At 41.7% G+C, this 20206-nt stretch overlaps 1 protein-coding gene across 1 annotated transcript in view; it reads left to right on the top strand.

Annotated features, from left to right (window-relative positions):
* Window positions 1-20206, top strand: part of ABCG2 (ATP binding cassette subfamily G member 2 (JR blood group)) — a 156962-nt gene that overhangs the window by 8287 nt on the left and 128469 nt on the right. The window contains exon 2 of the mRNA XM_028492100.2: window positions 3489-3885. The gene's annotated coding sequence lies outside the window, so the exon portion shown is untranslated. The remainder of the gene's footprint in view (window positions 1-3488; window positions 3886-20206) is intronic.

Raw genomic sequence — 20206 nt, 5'->3', positions numbered from 1 at the left:
GGGCCTCCCTCTGTTGTGGCCTCTCCCGTCGCGGAGCACAGGCTCCGGACGCGCAGGCTCAGCGGCCATGGCTCACGGGCCCAGCCGCTCCGCGGCATGTGGGATCCTCCCAGACCGGGGCGCAAACCGGTTCCCCTGCATCGGCAGGCGGACGCGCAACCACTGCGCCACCAGGGAAGCCCGCATGTCTTTTTTGAATTATGGTTTTCTCAGGGTATATGCCCAGTAGTGGGATTGCTGGGTCATATGGTAGTTCTGTTTTTAGTTTCTTAAGGAACCTCCATACTGTTCTCCATGGTGGCTGTATCAATTTATATTCCCACCAACAGTGCAAGAGGGGAACTGCAGTTTTATGTTGGGAGGTTAGGTAGGCCTCATGAGAAGTTACCATTTGAGGAAAAACTTGAAGGAAGTGAAAGAATGAGCCAAATAGATCAATAGGGGAAGAACTTTCTAGGGAGAAGGAGCAGCTAGGGCAACGGCAACGGCCGTGAGGTGGGTCCGTGTACGTATATTTGAGGTATAACAGGGAGATATGTCTCACTACATTGCAGTCGGTAAAGGGGAATATGAGGTGAGAGGGGTAGGGGTGGAAGATACAGATTGTAAAGGAAAATAGATGAATACATGGTGCGAAGTCTTTAAACAACAGAGATGTATATTTTCAAAAAAGTATCCCCATCTCCTAATCCCATACTTCCCAGACATTGCTGCCATTTTGGGTCATATCTTTCCAAAGGTTTTTCTACGTGATTACATACATAGGTGGGTACATATAGAAATACATAGTTTTGTTTTGTGAGGGCATGTGTGTGTGTCTGTCTACATGGGTGCATTTTAACATAAGTGAACTTATATGCCCTGTGTTAATTAGCAACTTGCTATTTATAATTAATATGTCTTGGAGATCTTTCTTTGTCAAGACAGTACATAAATTTCTATCTCATTCTTTTTTGCATAATATTCTATTGTATGCATACGCTACATTTTGTTTAACCATACCTTTATAGGTAAATATTTAGGTTCTAATTTCTCTCCTTTGCTCCCTTCCTCCCTTCCTCCTTTCCTTCCCATATTGAATTACTATTGTCTTAATATTACATTTAATAACATAAAATTACATGTTACATGTTACATGAAACATGGGAGGAATTTGAAAATTAAAGTTTGGGTTACCTTCTTTCAGAAAAGCAATATGTGTTTCCTAAATTGGAAACACTTAGATTTACCTCAGTAGAAAAAAGGCCTCAGGTACTTCTTAAGCAAGGACTTATCTAATGTTTATTGTTTGGAATAAATGGGAATCATGAGAGTTTGAGCCCAGTTACTCTGAGCTTTGCTAAGAGTTTACTCAGTCAGCTTACCTAAGTCGACCATGGGTCTATATCAGTAGGAAGCAAGGACCCAGCGTCCAAAATCTGCATCTTCTATGCTGGGCACTCTTTTCCAACTACCTACAGCCTGCACCAATATGCCATTCAGCCAGCTCTGTTGTTAGCTCATGTGTGTAAGTCTCGTCTACCCAACCTTGATGTCAGCCCCTGGAGGACAGGACTGTGCCTTAAATTCTCACAGTGACCAACTGATCCCTAGAATCATGGTTATTTAGTTTTAACGTATTTTTAGAATTATCCCTAAAATTGTATTTGCCAAGTAAGTTTTATTTGGTTTAGAATAAATCTTGGGATAAAATTTCTGCCATCTCTATGGCTATATTGGCATTTCTTTTTTTTTTTTTTTTTTTTTGCGGTAGGCGGGCCCCTCACTGTTTTTGGCCCCTCCCATTGCGGAGCACAGGCTCCGGTCGCGCAGGCTCAGCGGCCATGGCTCACGGGCCCAGCCGCTCCGCGGCACGTGGGATCCTCCCAGACCGGGGCGCGAACCCGTGTCCCCTGCATCGGCAGGCGGACTCCCAACCACTGCGCCACCAGGGAAGCCCTTTTTTTTTTTTTTTTTGATCCTCACATTTAAAGAAACCCTGGAGGAGTTATTTCTTCATGATGAGAGTTTCTATTTGGGGTGATGAAAAAGCTTTGGAAATGGATAGTGGTGATGGTTACATAACATTGTGAATGTAATTAATGTCACTGAATCAGACACTTAAAAATGGCTAAAATTTTATGTTATATGTATTTTACCACAATAAAAATGATAAAAAGAAATAGATGGGACTTCCCTGGTGTCACAGTAGTTAAGAATCCGTCTGCCAATGCAGGGGACACGGGTTCAAGCCCTGGTCCGGGAAGATCCCACATGCCACGGAGCAACTAAGCCTGTGCACCACAGCTGCAGAAGCCCACATTCCCTAGAGCCCGTGCTCCGCAACAAGAGAAGCCACCGCAATGAGAAACGCGCGCACCGCAAGGAAGAGTAGCCCCCGCTCGCCGCAACTAGAGAAAGCCTGCATGCAGCAACGATGACCCAATGCAACCAAAAAAATTTTTTTAATATAAATAAATAAATTTTAAAAAGAGGGCTTCCTTGGTGGCGCAGTGGTTGAGAGTCTGCCTGCCGATGCAGGGGACACGGGTTCGTGCCCCGGTCCGGGAAGATCCCACATGCAGCGGAGCGGCTGGGCCCGTGAGCCATGGCCGCTGAACCTGCGCGTCCGGAGCCTGTGCTCCGCAACGGGAGAGGCTACAACAGTGAGAGGCCCGCGTACTGCAAAAAAAAAAAAAAAAAAAAAAAAAAAGAAAAGAAAAAAAGAAAGTAGATGGAATTTCATAACAACATCAAGATTTTTTTAACTTGCATTTCATTTCAATAAATATTTATTGACTTCCTGAGCTGCGCTTAGGTATGCACAGTAGAGAGGAGAATCAGGATAGTGACTTGACTATAAAGAGGACTTCCAGCAAGGCAAGTTCAGTAATTGGCATTTCACGTATCTCATGATATTGTTATGCCAGCTCTCTAAGGAAAGCATTATTGTTACCACCATTTCATGTTGAGAAGCCTTGGATTAAAAAACTGGTCACGGGTGGTAAAGAGTGGAGCCAGAAGCTCTTAGTATGTGTCATATTTTGTCACTTGACATCCTTCATGTTTTCAGAATATGAAATGCCTATTTAATACAACCTTAACTTCCTGTTATACTTCTGGTTTAGCAAAGAACATTAGAAGGATAGTGTGTTCCAAATATAGCTCTTCTCTTCAAATCTCTAGTGGGCCTTTGCACTGAAACCTAATGCTGTCTGTGCTTTGGTTTCTTTCACTTCCTTTCCAAATCTGTGTTATTTTCCTGTTTGTATTCTTTTGCTAGAAGACAGAGCTTGTGAAAGGAGGCCCCTGTTACATCACATCTAGCAAAAGACAGGAAGTTTACACAGAGCAAAACTATTTGCTAGAATCGGTTTTTATCCTTGCTAAAGTTGCCATTAGTGTCGGAGATACTGTCGTCAGGATTCTCTTGCACAAAGAAAAAGATATAAAATATAAAAATATCTCTCTGACACATGAATTTCTTCCTTTTCCTGTCCCCTTTCCAGGAACGTCGGAAAAGGATCCCAGGCTGGTTAGAGGCATTAGGTTGTCAGTTTGAATCCCAGTGATGGAGAGGGAAATGTGGTTAATAACCAGCTAACAGTGGAGAAAAAAGGAACTCAAGGAGATAGGAGAACTGGACCTTATCCCACGGCTAGCTTATCTGGAAAGCCTCAGTATTCCTGGTAGTTGCAAGACCTAGCCAGGGGCTGGTAAGTTCCCTCTCTGATACTTCCTCTTGCACCTTGAGAGCGGGCAGGAAGGGAAGCTCCTGGACTTTAATAGACGCGGATCTTGGTTGAAGTCTCTGTGGGAAAGCCAACAAGAGTCGAAATCTTCTCAGTATCACCACTGCCTCTCTACCAAGGCGCTTTCCTTCCAACATCACAGATCATAACTGAGGTGAGTTGTTTGTTTTTTTCAAACGTTCCTACTGAGTGGAGAATCTTGATTCTTTTTTGGTATGTGCTTTTAACAAGTGTGTCAGTTAAACCAGTACTTCTCATACTTGAATGTGTGTATGAATCACCTGGAGATCTTGTTAAAAAGCAGCAGAATTCAGTGGGCCTGAGATTCTGCGTATCTGACAAGTTCCCAGGTGACCTCAGTGCTGCTGGTCCGTGAAACACGAGTAACAACGGCTGACACCCTCTCGGTTTATTGCTTTCGGGGGAAAGGGGTTGGGAGATGCTGGCAGGATGAGGTATTTGGCTGAGCACATGGTTTATGTAGAGCGCCTGGGAGGAAAATCAGACACCTCTGTGCCCAGGTTGTACCTGCTTTGATGGACGTCTCAGAGTCTGGGGGGTTGTGTTAAATAGTTCCTAGATGTGGTAAGCCACGTCACTCCAAGTGAGAGAGGATGTTGGTCTGCTCCTTAGATCGCATGGGCCACTTTGAGCAGAGCCAGAAATATTTTTGCAATTTTGGGGAATAAGTATCCACGTCATGCCTTAACTGGGGTAGCTAGTGGTCATTTGAACGTTTCAGCTTCAGTTGAAAATTACACATCTAGAAAAATAACTGGTGTCTTCCTCCTACCATTTGGAGGTGAAGATTGTACAGCGTGCGAATCTGTGATGCAGTTTAAAGTCAGTTGGAGTATGGAATATGATTGATATGTCGTTTTCTCTTCTTGTGAGAGTGTTCCTCTTTAAATTGAGCAGCTCCCTGTCCTAAATGATACATATTTATCAGAAGGTTGCTTTTAATGGGAAAGCCACAAGCCAAGAGGGCAAGAAATGAATAACAGGGAGGGTACCTATTCTGTGCCTCTGGAGGGGAGAAACGAACAATGGGAGAAGAAAAGGGAAAGAAAGGCAAGTTGTGGCCAGGGAAGTCAGGTGTGCAAAGTGGACACAAGAAACCCCAGCCTGATAATAGAATTCTTTCCCTCACACGCATGCGAGTTTTTCTAGAGCAGTAGCTTGCGTCTTCCTCAGCTGGAAAAATGTGCTTGAGACAGAATAGGTGAATTAAAAATTGCGTTGTTTTAATGAACATGCTGGAACTGTTTGTCATTGAGTCAAGGACAGTCAGTGGAATCAAAGGTCAGTGACATGAACAGGCCTGGGTGACAGGGCTCAGTGTGAATGCGTTAAACCATCCCAGACAGAGGGGAGATGCTTCTGTTTGAAAGAAACGTCAAATAACATTCCTTTCCATTATGGAGCATAATGGGGGTGTTACTTAAAAATTTAACAGCTTACTTGGCACAAACGCTGACTGATCAAAACAGAAGCTGCTGTAAACAGCCCACACCAAAGCAGACCACTGATAGGCAGTAAGAAGTGTGCAGGGCTGAGCATCAGCCTAAGCTAAGCTTTCATGAACTTTTATGAGGGGGAGAAATTGTAAAGCTACCGATGAGTTTTAGAGACGTATAATCATAGTCCTGCCACCATCTGTCGGCGCTTTGGCCCCATTCTCTCAGGTGAGGCCACTTCCCTGACTTTCCAAGCCTGGAGCAACCCCGCATTCCGGCTGTGTATCTCCTGCAACCTTCACTAAAGAAAGCAGGGATCTCTTCAGTCACTGCAGGTGACTCAAAATCCTATCGTTTCCTGAGTAGAAGGGAAAATGCGCATGTTCTTTTGTAAACAGATACAGCAGAAAATGAAACTTGATCAGCACGCTATCCTTCCATACAAAGCATTGTCACATATCTTACCCTGCTTGATTTTTCACCACCATCATGGGGTACACCTCAAGGGGATTATTATTTTTCCCTGTCAGTGAAGACACTGAGGCTCCAGTTAAGCAACTTCTGAAAAGTCACACAGCTGGTTCGTTGGTGTGTTGGATTTAAACTTGCCCGTTTACCGTACGTTCAGGTTTATCCTGTACTTTTCTTCATCCTGTCAAGCATCCTCTCAAAACCTACGATAACCGTTATTGTTCTCTGCTAGGATTTGTTTGCTTTTAATGTCAAAATCTGAAACCTTTGTGCATTAAAAAGAATCCTGTTTCTACTTCTTTTGTCAAAATTATCCACGTTTGTCATTCATAATCTTTGCATCCATTAGCGCCTCTGCTCGCTAGGAATAAACATTTTAGAGCAGGGCTTCTCAGACTTTATTGTGATTGAAAATCACCTGGGGAGCTTGCTAAAACTCAGATTCCTGGGCCCTAACTTCAGAGATCTGATTCAGTAGGTCAGGGCCCAGGCCTGAGAATTCGCATGTCTAATAGCTCCCAGGTCATTTTAATGCTACCGTCCAGAGACCATGCTTTTAGACTACAGGCAGAGCTTCGGTCAGTATTTTTAAATAACATATTTATGGTTTAGTGAGGAGGCTTTGTGTGCTTAACAACAGAGGTTATAGAGTCAGAATTCCTGGGTTTGAATATTGATGCCGTCACACTATAAGCTGTGCGATCCTGGGGGACTTAATCATTCTGTGCCTCAGTTTCCTAATCTGTAAAATGGAGACAACGGTACCACCTACCTCATATGGTGGTTGTGAGGATTACATGACTTAACAGTGCCAGGCACAGACTATCTCTATATGTGTTTGCTCTTATTATTTCTAAGTCTTGCTCAATTCATAATTATATTTCATAGTAGAAACATCAACAGCAAGAAGATGTTGCGTGAGCAGGTATCAAATGCTGTTCTTTGATGTAGATGTTACCCCAGGACTTAATCGTGAGTTAAACATGTTCTTACGTGTGTATAAGTAGATGTCCTGAGCTGTCAGCTAGCACTTCCCACCGAGGGGATAGAGAGCAGATGATGATGAGAAGTTGGCAAGGGCCCGATCACGCAAGGCTTTACATATCATTTTAAAAGCTTGAACTTAACTCTGACAGTGATGAAAGACATCAATGTAGCTGGAAGCTGGGGAGGGCAATCAGAATTGCGTTTTAGAAATGTCTCCTGCTGCAGTATGGAGGCCAGTGTGGGAAAAGGTTAGACTACAGGCAGAGGGCTGTTTAAATAGACTGTTGCAACCATCGTGGAGAGAATTAATAAAGGCTCAAACGGAGGCAGGAGAGTAAAGCTCAGAGCAGGAATCCCATGGTTCAGGTGATGGAATGGAGCGTATGCCATGACTCAGAAAGGAAATGTGATACTGTGTTAAAACTCCTTCGCTTATGCCTCTTCTCTCCATCGAAGCTCCAGGAGGCTGAGGACTGAGCCTAACTTCTGTGTAGTCCCAGCCCCTAACTCCTAGTAGGTCTTTGATGGATGTTCAGTAAGTGAATGGATGATGGAGAATAAATCAAATCCTCCTTGTGGTCAACAAGCGTCTATGTGATCTGGCCCCTATATATCTCTCCAACCTCATCTCCCTTCTCTCTCATCTTTGTTCTTATCACGCTGGCCTTCCTTAAGGCCTTTGAAAATGCCCAACTGTGACCGCCAGTCCAGAGGGTATCAAACTACTGCCCTGGGGGAAATTTGTCTTGCCACCTATTTTTTTTATTGAATGAAATATTATTTAAATTCTATAGTGCTTCACAGTTTTTGAAAGTTTCACACAGATGATTTCATATATCCCATAATAACCCCCCTTTTTGTAATCCCCTCCTCCTATATTGCCCCCCCTTCCCTCTCCCCACTGGTAACCACTAGTTTGTTCTCTATACCTGTTAGTCTACTTCTTTTTTGTTATATTCACGCGTTTGTTGTATTGTTTAGATTCCACATATAAATGATATAGTATTTGTCTTTCTCTGTCTGACTTATTTCACTTAGCAAAATGCCCTCCAAGTCCATCCATGTTGCTGCAAATGGCAAGATTTCATTCTTTTTAATGACTGAATAGTATTCCATTGTACATATAGACACCACATCTTCTTTTTCCATCCATCTGATGGAAAAAGTGATGGACGCTTAGGTTGCTTCTATACGTTGGCAACTGTACATAATGCTGCTATGAACACTGGGGTGCATGTATCGTTTTGAATTAGGGTTTTTGTTTTTTTTTGGATATATACCCATCAGTGAAATTGCTGGGTCATATGATAGTTCTATTTTTAGTTTTTTGAGAGCTCTTCATGCTGTTCTCCACAGTGACTGCACCAATTTACATTCCCACCAACAGTGAAGGAGGGTTCCCTTTTCTCCACATCCTCACCTATTGTTATTTGTGACAGGTGTGAGGTGATAGCTCATTGTGGTTTTGCTTTGCATTTCCCTGATGGTTAATGATTTTGAGAATCCCTTACCACTTATTTTTATACAGTTTTATTACAACACAGCCACACCCATTTGATTATGTGTTATCTATGGCTACTTTAGTGCTACAGTAGCAGGGTAGAGTAATTGTGACAGAGACCACATGGCCTGTGAAACCCAAAATGTTAACTGTCTGTCCTTTTACAGAAAAAAGTTTGCCAGTTCCCTGCTCTAGTTCTTTGGAATTGCTGTGACCTCTGATTTAGAACTCTACCCTCTGGAATTCCCTGGCAGTCCAGTGGTTAGGACTTGGTGCTCTCAATTCTTGGGGTATCAGTTCAATCCGTGGTCAGGGAACTAGGATCCCATAAGCCGTGTGGTACAGCCCCCCAGAAACAAACAAAAAAACCTCTACCCTCAGCAAAGCTACAGTAATTGAAACCGTGGTATTGGCATAAAGACATACAGACCAATGGAACAGAAAAGAGAGCCCAGAAATGAACTCTCATATATAGGGTCAAATGATTTTCTGCAGAGGTACCAAGACCATTCAGTGGGGAAGAGACAGCCTTTTCAACAAACGGTGCTGGGAAAACTGGATAGCCACATGCAAAAGCATTAAGTTAGACCCTTATCTTATACCATATACAAAAATTAAGTTAAAATGCATCAAAGACCCAAACGTAAGAGCTAAAAGTGTAAAATTCTTAGATGAGGACATAGGGGAAGAGCTCTTGACATTGGATTGGCAGTGATTTCTTGAATATGACACCGAAAGCACAGGCAACAACAAAAAAAAACTAGATAAGTTGGACTTCATCAAAATTTTAAAGTTTTATTCATCAAAAGACATTATTAAGAGAGTTAAAAGGCAACCCACAGAATGGCAGAAAATATTTGCAAATTGTATATCTGATGAGGGGTTAATATGTAGGATATAAAGAACTCGTACAGCTCAATAGCAATAAAAGCCAAAGAACCCAATTTAAAAGGGTAAAGGACTGGAATAGACATTTCTCCAAAGAAGACATACAAGTGGCCAATAAGCACATGAAAACATGTTCAACACCACTAATCATTAGAGAAATGTAAGTCAAAACCGCGAGATATCACTTCACGCCCACTAGGATGGCCCTAATTAAAAAAAAAAAAAAAAAGGAAAACAACGAGTATTGGCATAGATGTAGAGAAACTGGAACCTTTGTGCTTTGCTAGTAGGACTGTAAAATGGTGTAGCTGCTATGGAAAACAGTTTGGCCTCTCAAATTAAACAGAGTTCCCATATGATCCAGCAATTGCACTTCTGGGTATATACCAAAAGAATTGAAGGAGGGCACTCAAACAGATATTTGTACACCCATATTCATAGTAGCATTATTCACAATAGTCAAAAGGTGGAAGCAAACCAAGTGTCCATTGACCGATGAATACCACCAAATGCGGTATACGCATACAATGGAATAGTATTTCGGCCTTAAAAATTTTGACACATTCTACAGCACAGATGAATCATGATGACTTTGTGCTAAGTGAAATATACCAGTTATCAGAGGACAGATATTGTGGGACTTCCTTTGTGCTAAGTGAAATATACCAGTTATCAGAGGACAGATATTGTGGGACTTCCCTGGTGGCGCAGTGGTTAGGAATCCACCTGCCAGTGCAGGGGGCATGGGTTCAAGCCCTGGTCCGGGAAGATCCCACATGCTGCAGGGCTACTAAGCCCATGCAACACAACTATTAAACCTGTGCTCTAGAGCCCGCGAGCCACAGCTACTGAGCTCACATGCCACGACTACTGAAGCCCACGCGCCTAGAGCCCGTGCTCTGCAACAAGAGAAGCCACCGCAGTGAGAAGCCCAAGCACCGCAACGAAGAGTAGCCCCCGCTCGCCGCAGCTAGAGAAAACCCACACGCAGGGTGCACGCAGCAACGAAGACCCAACGCAGCCGAAAATAAATAACTTTATTTTAAAAAGACAAATATTGTATGATTTCACTTATATGCGGTACCTATAGTGGTCAAATTCATAGAAACAGAAAGTAGAATGGTGGCTGCCACTAGTAGGAGAATGAAGTGAGCAGTTATTGCCTAATGGGGACAGGGTTCCAGTTTGGGAAAATGAAAAAAGTCCTGGAGATGGATGGTGGTGATGGTTGCACAACAATGTGAATGTCCTTCATGTCACAAAACTCTGCCCTTAAAAGTGGTAAATTTTGTGTTATAGATATTTCACCTCAATAAAAGGAAAAAACCCTCCTACCCTCAGGTCTTTTCATGGCTGGTTCTTACTTATTTTTCAATTTTCAGCTAAAATAGTATCTCCTCAAGGAAACCTCCCATTACTTTATGTGACTTCCTTGTAGGACATATCACTATCCAAAATGACCTTCTTAATACATTTATATACAAATTTATTATCAGGCTTCATTAGAATGTAAGCTTCCTGAGGATGGGGTCTTTGTTATTACAAGGTGTATCCTAATGCTTAGTTCTTGGCACATAGTAGATGCTCAATAAATATTTGTGGTTTAGGGGAACAAAACCTCCTACCCTGAAATGTGTCTCCGCGGCTTGAGAATTATTTTGGGCTGATTGTTTTTAAGAAATAAAAGGCTCAGGAAGTCTTTCTTTTTACTTCCCCCTTAACTGCCTAAAAGAATTTAGATAAAGGGCCTGGTTCAGGAAGGGCACTACCACCTGAGATATCTATAAAGAATATGGGCTAGATGTGGTAGGGGGAAGTTGGCAGGGCCTGGAGACCCACGTTTTCTCTGCGTCTCATCGTCTGTGCACAGAATAGCAAACATTTGCTTTTCCATCTCCATGAGAATTGCCTTCCTCCCCTTTGAAGTCTCTACCCCCTTTTCCTTATCTCAGATGGCGTATAAGCCTCAATTGCCTAACTTGTCCTTGGGCCTCATATTCTTTTAGAGGTCCTGTATGTACATAATTAAATTTTGTTTTTTTCCTGTTCATCTGTCTCATGCCAATTTAATTCCTAGACCAGCTAGAAGAACCTAGAACGGTAGAGAACACTTTTTTCACTCCCCAACTGTTGAATAAACTAATAAAAATAGCTTAGTGAGAAAAAAGGGCTCTAACTGGAGGTTGTGTTAATAAATGTACTCTGTGGGAGGGTTTTTTTTTTAAATTGAAGTATATTGAAGTTGATTTACAATGTTGCGTTAATTTCTGCTGCACAGCAAAATGATTCAGTTATACATACATATATATACACACACATTCTTTTCTATATTTTTTTTCCATTATGGTTTATCCCAGGATCTTGAATATAGTTCCCTGTGCTATACAGTAGAACCTTGTTTATCCATTCTATATATAATAGTTTGCATCTACTAACCCCAGACTCCCACTCCATCCCTCCCCAACCTCCACCCGCCTTGGCAATGACAGGTCTGTTCTCTGTCTGTGAGTCTGTTTTTGTGAGTCTGTTTCTGTTTCATAGGTAAGTTCATTTGTGTCATATTTTAGATTCCACATATAAGTGATATCATATGGTATTTTTCTTTCTCTTTCTGACTTAACTTCACTTAGTATGATAATCTCTAGGTCCATGCATGTAGCTGCAAACGGCATTGTTTCATCCTTTTTTACGGCTGAGTAGTATTCCATTGTATATATGTGCCACATCTTCTTTATCCATTCATCTGTTGATGGACATTTAGGCTGTTTCCATGTCTTGGCTATTGTGAATAGTGCTGCTGTGAACATAGGGGTGTGTGCATCTTTTTGAATTATAGTTTTGTCTGGATGTATGCCCAGGAGTGGGATTGCTGGATCATAATGGCAACTCTATTTTCAGTTTTTTGAGGAACCTCCATACTGTTTTCCATAGTGGCTACATCAACTTACATTGTCCATGGGAGTTCTAAATGTAAAATAGTCAAAAGTTAAAAAAGTTAGGGCTTCCCTGGTGGTGCAGTGGTTGAGAGTCCGCTTGCCGATGCAGGGGACACGGGTTCGTGCCCCGGTCCGGGAAGATCCTGCATGCCGCAGAGCGGCCGCGCCAGTGAGCCATGGCCGCTGAGCCTGCGCGTCCGGAGCCTGTGCTCCGCAACGGGAGAGGCCACAGCAGTGAGAGGCCTGCGTAACGCAAAAAAAAAAAAAAAAAAAAAAAAAAAGTTAAAAGTCAAACCGAAAATTTAACTTCAGTTGTATTAGCTGTGATGGTGGAGTGAGAGGAGTGAAGAAGAAATCAATCAAACATATTTGTGTAAAGTATTTCCCTTCACTGACTCTGCATATGAACTTCCTTCTCACCCTCCCAATTCCCAGGACTTCAGTGATTCCCTTCTTTCACCTCCATGCATCACCTATCATTTACCTGCTATCTGTGACTGCTTTCATGCTACAGTGCCAGAGTGGAGTGGTTGCAACAGCAAGGGCATGGCCCACAGCCTTAAATATTTATTATCTAGCCTTTCACAGAAAAAAACCTGCAACCAGTCTCTTGTGTAGATAAAGATAATAGACTAGAGACATTTGTTTACTCTTCTCCAAGAACTTTAATGATATTCATGTAAGTCGGTCTAGAAATATGTATTGAGCACCTACTATGTGTCAGGCACAGTCTTAGGCATGAGGGATAGAACAGTGAATGAAACAGAACCCGGCTCTTGTAAAGCTCACCTTCTAGTGGGAGAAGACAGATAATAAACAGTAACTAAATCTATATAGTGTAGTATGTTAGAGGGTGAGAAGTGCTAGAGAGAAGCACATAGTAAAGGAAGGGGTAGTCAAGAAGGCAAAGGGAGGTTTTACAATTTTAAATAGAGCAGAGGAAAGCATTTAGGTCAAGGAAAGGGAGGCAGGCTTATGTCTAGCATGTTAGAGAAGCACCTAGGCAGCCGGTGTGGATGGAGGAATTATTCCTCTCTGTGTTCCCCACAGCCTCACATTCTGGCCCTGTGCTATATTGGCTGCTGGTTTAAGGCATGTACCCCATGCTGTAGGTCAGATCCCAACCTTGCCTCGTGTCCCAGCTGGCACTATAATCGAGCCTTCAACATGCCAGTTCACTGTTCTGTCAAGCCAGCTACTTCTGCATGACGGGGTATCTAGTGGAGTTTTAGAGCATAAACCTATTTCCAAACCTCTCTGACCACAAATATGCCCATGGTCAAAGACAGTATTGTGTGGTATACCATGACAATGGATGAGACATTCTGTAACTTCATGATGGTATTGTTGGCAGAAGGCTCTGCAGGCAGGGAAAGTAGACTTTTACCCAGAAGATGTAGCTGTCCTTGAGAGCATAAAGAGCTGTTCCCTTTAGGGTGGAAAGAGTCCACCATAATCACCTGCTACTAGATAGCCGCCTGTCACCCTGGACAGTGGTGCCATATCAGTGACTTAGTATTGGCTTTGGCTGTTGGCAGGTTGGGCACAGTTACAGCAGTAGTTATAGCCACTTAGGGAAGCGAAAACCATGTTATTAGCATACACTTCCTTCTATGCTGCCATGGCTACTTTGTATATGGACCCATTTAGCAAGCATTGGGATGCCTGGAGAAGGGAGCTTCCTGACATTCACAAAATGGATCCTCTTGATCATCTGGTTTTTTTGACAGCTATCACCATCATGGATACCCTCTACTGGGTACATACATGACATACCAATATTCTCACACTTTGTGTCTACTCCAAAAGGGCCATACATGGTCCATCTTGTCACCAGGTTTTCAATTAGGTCTTTCTAAGTCCCCAACCAGCTGGCCAATCCAGTAGCCACTGCCCAAGAATCATTACAGATCTTTGTACCCCAGGCCATGAAATAAATAACCAGATATATCCCTCAAAGTTCTGTCCACTTGGAGGGCTTCATTCAGCATGGTCCTCTGTGGTCATGCCTGAGTGGGTTATAGTACAGTGGACATGCCCTTTAGTCAGTGTAGCATCATTTGCAGATCTATCTGAGGACTAGACTTGTGCTTTATTCCTTCTGTGAACTGTTCACTGGGAATTCCCCAAGAGGACACTTGTATAGGTTGAGGAAAATGTAGAGAAGGGATAGGAAAAGGTACCTTGGAAGTTGGAGCCAACTGGTCATACATATTAATTGTGCCTTCTGGACCTGCTGGGGCCCAGTCTCCTTTATACTGGTTCCTTACTACAATAAAAATGTTGCTGTGTACATCCAGTTTTATGGTTCATGATGGGAAATTCAGGTTGCATGGTCATTTGGTGCCATGTGGTCATGTGTTTAGTCTCAAACATGAGGGCTAGTAGCAAGCCAGGAGCTGCTTTTCAGGCAGAGAATATTTGTCATCAGAGGAGGCTCTGGCCTTGCCAAACCCCTAGAGGTCCTGTGCAGTGATAATCCTACTTGAGCTTGTGTCAGGCTTTATATAGAATCTCTCTCTGCAACAGACACTTCTAATACCATTTAGCCTGCTAGGTCTTGAGCCCAAGACCTTGAGTCAGGGCAGCTTCTCTTGAAGCCTGGAGGGCTTTCTTATACCTGGCCCTACTAAAAAATGGTAGCTTTACAAGTTATCAAATGAATGGGTTGCACAAATATTGCATACATCGCTTTCAAATTTGAAAGATTTGGCAAATATGGTGGAGGAAATCTAGAAGTCTCTTTTAATTGCTTCAGTTTTTTTTTTCTTTTCTTTTTTGAGTTCAGTTAACATTGATTTATAACATTATAAAAGTTTCATGTGTACAACATTATATTTCTACTTCTATATACCCTACAATGTGCTCACCACCAAAAATTCATTTTCTGTCCATTGGTATACAGTTGATTCCCTTTAACCATTTCACCCTCCCACCCCCTACCCTTTCCCCCTTGGTAACCACTACTCTGTCCTCTGTATCTATGTGTTGGTTTGGTTTGGTTTGTTCATTTATCTTGTTTTTGTTTGTTTATTAGTTTTTATATTCCACATATATTTTTAGGGTTCTCTCTATATAAAATTATGTCATCTGCAAGCAATGACAGTTTTACTTCTTCCTTTCCAAATTGAATGCCTTTTATTTCTTTTTCTTGCCTAATTGCCCTAGCTGTGACTTCCAATACTATGTTGAATAGGAGCAGTGAGTGTGGGAATCCTTTTCTGATATTAGAGGGATAGCTTTCAGTTTTTCACCATTGAATATGATGCTAGCTGTGGGTTTGTCATGTATGGCCTTTATTATGTTGAGGTATGTCCCTACTATACCAATTTTACTGAGAGTTTTTATCATAAATGGGTATTGAATCTTGTCAAAACCTTTTTCTGCATCTATTGAGATGATCATATGGGTTTTGTCCTTCATTTTGTTAATGTGGTGTATCACATTCATTGATTTGCAAATGTCGAACCATCCTTGAGTCCCTGGAATAAATCCCACTTGCTCGTGGTGTATGATCCGTTGGATATATTGGTGAATTTGGTTTGCTCATATTTTGTTGAGGATTTTTGCATCTGTGTTCATCAGGGATATTAGCCTTTAGTTTTCTTTTTTTGTGCTGTCTTTGTCTGGTTTTGGTATCAGGGCGATGGCCTCATAAGATAAGTTAGGAAGTGTTCCCTTCTCTTCAATTTTTGGGACTATTTTGAGAAAGGTGGGTATTAAATCATCTTTGAATGTTTGATAGAATTTGCCTGTGAAGCCACCTGGTCCTGGACTTTGGTTTTGGGGAGCTTTTTGATTACTGCTTCAGTCTGTGTACTAGTGATCAGTCTATTCAGATTTTCTGTTTCTTCCTGATTCAGTCTTGGAAGGTTGTATGATTCTGAGAATTTGTCCCATTTCTTCTAGGTTGTCCAATATGTTGGTGTGTAGCTGTTCATAATATTCTCTTATAACCCTTGGCATTTCTATGGTATCTGTTGTCATTTCTCCTCTTTCACTTTTGATTTTATCTACCAGAACCTTCTCTCTTTTTTTCTTAGTGAGTCTAGATAATGGTTTGTCAATTTTGTTTATTTTTTTCAGAGAATCAGTTCTTAGTTTCATTGATCTTTTCTGTTGTCTTTTTGGTCTCTATTTCATTTATTTCTGCTCCGATTTTTATTATTTCCTTCCTTCTACTACTTCGGGCTTCATTTGCTCTTCTTTTTCTGGTTTCTTTACATGTAATGGTAGGTGGTTTGAAATGTTTCTTGTTTCTTGAGGTAGGCCTGTATTCCTATAAACTTCCCTCTTAGCACCGCTGTTGCTGTATCCCATAGATTTTGGTCTACCATAGTTTCACTTGTCTTCAAGTAACTTTTGATTTCTCCTTGAGTTCATTGTTGACCCAATAATTGTTCAGTAGCACGTTGTTCAGTCTCCACATACTTGTGATTTTTCCAGATTTCTTCTTGTAGTTTATTTCTAGTTTCATTCCATTGTGATCAGAAAAGATGTTTGATGTGATTTTAATCTTCTTGAGTTTATTGAGACTTACTTTGTGTCCCAACATGTGGTCTATTTTTGAGAACATTCCATGAGCACTTGAGAAGAGTGTGCAGTCTGCTGCATTTCTGTGGAATGTTCTGTACAAGTCTATCAAATCCATCTGGTCTAAATTTTCATTTAAGGCTGCTGTTTCCTTGTTGACTTTCTGTTTGGATAATCTATCCATTGATGTAAGTGGGGTGTTAACGTCTCCTACATTATTTTGTTGTGATCAATTTCTCCCTTTAGGTCTGTTAATAATCTTTTTATCTATTTTGGTGCTCCTGTGTTAGGTACATATATATTGATCACTATTATGACTTCTTGATGAATTGTTTCCTTTATACTGTCCATTTTGGTCTTTTATTACCTTTTGGGCCTGAAGTCTATTTTGTCTGATGTGAGTATGTTTATACCTGCTTTCTATTGGCTTGAACTGTCATCTTCCATCCCCTCACTTTTAGCCTGTATTTGTCTTTAGACCTGAGGTGTCTCCAGGAGGCAACATATACTAGGGTCTTTTTAAAAATCTATCCAGCCATTCTGTGTCTTTTGATCGGTGAATTCAATCTATTTATATTTAGGGTGATTATTGATAGATGAGGCCTTAGTACTGCCATTTAATCTTTTATTTTCTGTTTGCTCTATATCTCCATTGTTTCTTTTTTCTTGTGTTTCTGTCTGCCATGTTAGTTGGGTGGTTTTCTGTGATATTTTTCTGAGTTTTCTCTTTTTCTGTGTTTCATGTCTCTGCTCTATGTTTATGTTTTGTGGTTACCCTGAGGTTTGTATAAAAAGTCTCATAGATAAAGTAGTGCTTTTTCTGCTGATAACACTTTGTTTTCATTTACCTTTATGTTTTTGTTATTTCAAATTATAGCTTTTTATGTTGTGTTTGTCACCATACTGAGATAGCTAGTTATTTTTCTGCTTTCTTTTTTTCTCCCTTTAACTCTTTTACCATAATTAAGTGTTTAAAAACCTTTTCTGATAAAGAGTTACAATTTTCTGGTTCTGTTTATCACCTTGCTTAAAATTTTGTGTATTTCTGCCATTTTGTTTCTGGTAGAAAAGCTCCGTTCAACATTTCTTGTAAGGCAGTCTCCTGATGATGAACTCCATCAAATTTGTTTGGGAAATTATTTCTTCTTCATAAATGAAAGGTAAGTGCTGGGTGGAGTGTTCTTGACTGACAGCTTTTATCTTTCAGTATCTGAGAATGCTGTTGCACTCCTTCCTGGCCTGTAGGTGTTCTGCTGAGAGATCTGCTGATAGCATAATAGGAATTCCTTTGTAGGTTACCATCCTTTTTTCCCTGGTTGTCCTTAAAATTCTTCTTCTTTTTTTTAATCATTGACTTTTGACAGTTTTAATATAATGTGTCTTGAAGAAGGTCTTTTGCATTGAGGTAATCAGGTATTTTCTTAGCTTCATAGATTTGTATGTCCAGTTCCTTTACCATGTTTGGGAAGTCCTCACCTATTATGTCTTTAAGTAATTTCTCTGCTCCCTTCTCTCTTTTCTCCTTCTGGGGTGCCCATTATCCTAATGTTACCTTTCCCAAAAGAGTTGGATATCTCTCAAAGAATTTCCTAATATTTTTATATCTTATTTCTCTCTCTTCTTCTGCTTGTCTGATTTCCAGATTTCTATCTTTAAGCTCACTAATTCCCTCTTCCATATGATCCTGCTCAATTTCCAATGCTTTCTAATACATTCTTCATCTCGTTTATTGTGTTCTTCAGCTCCAGAATTTGTTTGGTTCTCTTTTAGAGGTTCAGTTTCTTTGGTAAAGTATTCGTTTTGTTCATTAATTTTATTCCTGAGCTCATTAAACTGCCTTTCTGAGTTTTCTTGTACCTTGTTGAGTTTCTTCAAGACAGCTGTTTCAAATTCTCTATCGGTTAGATCACAATATTCATGACTTTAAGTTTGGTTTCTGGAAAATTGTCATTTTCTTTTCATGGTACAGTGTTACTGTGGTTCTTCATGTTGCTTGATGAAGTATTCCTCTTCTGGTGCATTTGAAGTTAAATGACAGGTTAGCTGTTAGAGTCCTTTCTTTTATTTTCCAGTAGATGGTGGTATCATACAAGTTTATGGTTTCTTTCACTTGCGCTGCCTCTGGTCATACTTGAGATTTAGCACTTTCCATCCTCAGCTGTCTCTGTAAGAGGTGTGGCTCCATGCCTTTGTTGTCACTTCTTGTTCCTCTGGGGTGGTTATTGCCTTGTTTCCGCCAGAACTGCTCTTGTCACTGGGATGGTGGGCTCCTTCCTTGCATCCAGGATCCCTTGAGACACAGGCTCCACAGTGGGGGGAGGGAGACATTGGAAGGGGAGCTGGGGTCAAGCAGGTATCCCTACCATGTCTGGTGTTGTGAGGTTTGCAGGCTCTACCACTGCGGATGATGGGTGCAAGGGCTGGGTCATGAGTACCTCAACCAGTGGAGGAACGGTGTCCCAGGCGCCATTGCCACTGCTGCCCAGTTACCCGTGGCCATGGGCGCTAGTGCAGTTGGGAGGCCGGAGTCGTGTGTACCACTCCCCCTTCTGCTACTAGATTCTCTGACGCTATGGGCTCAGTGTGAGTTGCTAGAGTCCATTCAGAGTCCCAGCATTAAGATTCATTATCATGAATTTAAAATCAGACAAATCATAATGTTTATGTGTTTTTCTCCACCCATATTCAGGTGCAGGGGTGCAGGCACAGAGTGGGGGAGGTTTGAATTTAACTAGAGATTCTGGTTTTGCCAAGCAAGTGGCAACACAGAAGAGGAACAAGGGAGTTGAGGGTGTTTGCAAGGGTATTATCATAATGAATGATCATGGAATTTCAGTTGGTATGGAGATTAAAGAGGCCAGTAGGGATGACGCAGAGTGAAATATTTCTGAAGTTAATGATTATAGGTTATAGTTAATGATTATAGGGGGGTTTGTTAGAGTTGGGTTACTAGAAGGAGCTAGGTGGAAGGGTGGGATATGGTGGTCAGAGAGCAAGACACATAAAATGAGATTGGTAATGACTGTGTCCATGGCACACCCTGGAGGTGTATAGCTGAAGCAGGGTGGAGAACAAGAACACTGGAGGAGAGAAGTTCAAGGTAGGCAGAGGCCAGCGTGCGAGAAAAATCACTTATGAGTACGCTGAATTCACCAAGAGGTAAGACAGAAGTGTTAGAGAGAGTGACAGTGCACCAGTTACTGGTTAATGGGGGATGAGGTCCTGGAGTCCAAAGAAAGCAGCAGCCATGGAGACTAGTCAGTGATAAAGTCTGGTGACATGAAATTCAAAGCTGAGATATGGAGGGAAGTTAGTAGATGATCCACTTTGGGATGTTCACATTTTGCAGTGGTTTCTTCTTTCAGAATAAGCAATATCAGAATGTGAAATTCCCCATCATAACCTCAAGGAAAGCTCTTTTGTTTCTGTAATGACTTTTTAAAAATAATTAATTAATTTTCGGCTGTGTTGGGTCTTCGTTGCTGCGCGCGGGCTTTCTCTAGTTGCGGTGAGTGGGGGCTACTCTTCGTTGCCATGTGCAGGCTTCTCACTGCGGTGGCTTCTCTTGTTGCAGAGCACGGGCTCTAGGCACAGAGGCTCAGTAGTTGTGGCTTGTGGCTCTAGAGCACAGGCTCAGTAGTTGTGGTGCACGGGCTTAGTTGCTCTGCGGCATGTGGGATCTTCCCAGACCAGGGATTGAAC

Source organism: Physeter macrocephalus, chromosome 7 (assembly GCF_002837175.3).
Source record: "Physeter macrocephalus isolate SW-GA chromosome 7, ASM283717v5, whole genome shotgun sequence".
In the NCBI taxonomy this organism is placed as follows: Eukaryota; Metazoa; Chordata; class Mammalia; order Artiodactyla; family Physeteridae; genus Physeter; species Physeter macrocephalus.
Note: the sequence above shows the minus strand (reverse complement) of the source record. Positions and strands in the feature narration are given on the sequence as shown.